The following is a 1,485-nucleotide window of genomic DNA, read 5'->3' on the forward strand; positions in this document are numbered from 1 at the left end:
GTGGGGTTTGGTGGTTCATGTACAAAAATCAATTTTTTTTTAAAAAAATACATGAAAAACCATAAAATAATTTTTTTTTTAACAAAGTAGAGGAGAAGAAAATAACAGAAGAGCTCATACCTCTACTTAGCTTTAAAAAAACAATATTGGGGTTTGCACTATCAGAGCTATTTAAATTTGCAAAGAAACTCCCAAAATCTAATGTCAATGCACAAACCACCATAAATGAATCGAAAAAAAAATCATACATATTTCTTAGTTTTCCCTAAACTTTCAAATACCCTTGAAATCCCTAATGGAACCCAATAAAATTATTATCTAAAACTTTCTTTTGAATTTTGAATTTATCTGTAAATCAAAGGTTCGCAAATCAGTGCCTACACAGAAACCGTAAAAAAAAAAAATAAATAAAAATAAAAAATAAAAAATAAAAAATCCAAATTTACAAAGGGAAGGAAACCACATGAAAATTGCAATAATATAACAACTAAAACCACTATCAAAAATTGAACTGGGAAATTTTAAGGCAACACTCACTTGGATGTGTGGAAATTGGAGAGGGGCCTTCCCATTTATCCAAGATGCTTTGTTCTTGAAGAGGTATCGTAAGGTAGCCCAAAGAGAAGAAGGCTTTCAGAAGAGAGTGAGAGAGAGAAACGGAGAGAGAAGCTTTTAGAGAGAAAAAGATGTATGTAATTTGGAGATAAATTATCAACATTTGAGTTTGAGTTTAAGTTGAACTTGTTAGAGAGATAGAGTTTCACTCCTTGTTAAGTTTGGACTTTGGCTTGTTAATGTCAAAGATGAGTCCTCCTCAGGTTGAAGTTGATATTGTTAATTAAAAAAAGTTAAATAATTTTGTTTTTAAAAAAAAAAATGATAATGATGTGGCAAGCTCTGGAGAGGTCAATAAAAAGTCAAAGACTTCGGTTATATATATATATATATATAGACCTAGATACTAGATAAAAGTCATCTTGAAAAATTATTAGTACAAGGTATTGAAAAATTATTACCCTTTTACCTCTTTGCTAGTGAAGTGTATGGTATTATCGAAAAATTATTTGTGACATCGTTACGGTTCAAACTTCGACCTCAAAAATCTTGAATCTCTCATTTTTCGGTCTTTTGAATAGTTTGGGTTTCGAAACTATGACTACATCTTCACACATGAATGATGGATTTATAATTTTAATTGATGTGATTTACTACTATGTAAGAGGAGAGAGTATAATGTGATTGTACTCTTTATTGTATCCAATAATTAGTCACCAAATACAGGGAGAGTAGTATATTGTTTGGATAATGTTAATAATAATATTTTGTGGATAATATTATTGGTCTAAACTTTAGGTACAATTTCTTAAGCATAATAAATTAGGTTCTTCAGTTAAATTTAAAAACTTTTAAAAAGATAACAATGTTTATATTTTATTGATCAAATGTATTTGAATTTAATTGAGAAATCTAATATACTACTCTATG

Source organism: Quercus suber, unplaced genomic scaffold, assembly GCF_002906115.3.
Source record: "Quercus suber isolate HL8 unplaced genomic scaffold, Cork oak 2.0 scaffold_1021, whole genome shotgun sequence".
NCBI classification, from domain to species: Eukaryota; Viridiplantae; Streptophyta; class Magnoliopsida; order Fagales; family Fagaceae; genus Quercus; species Quercus suber.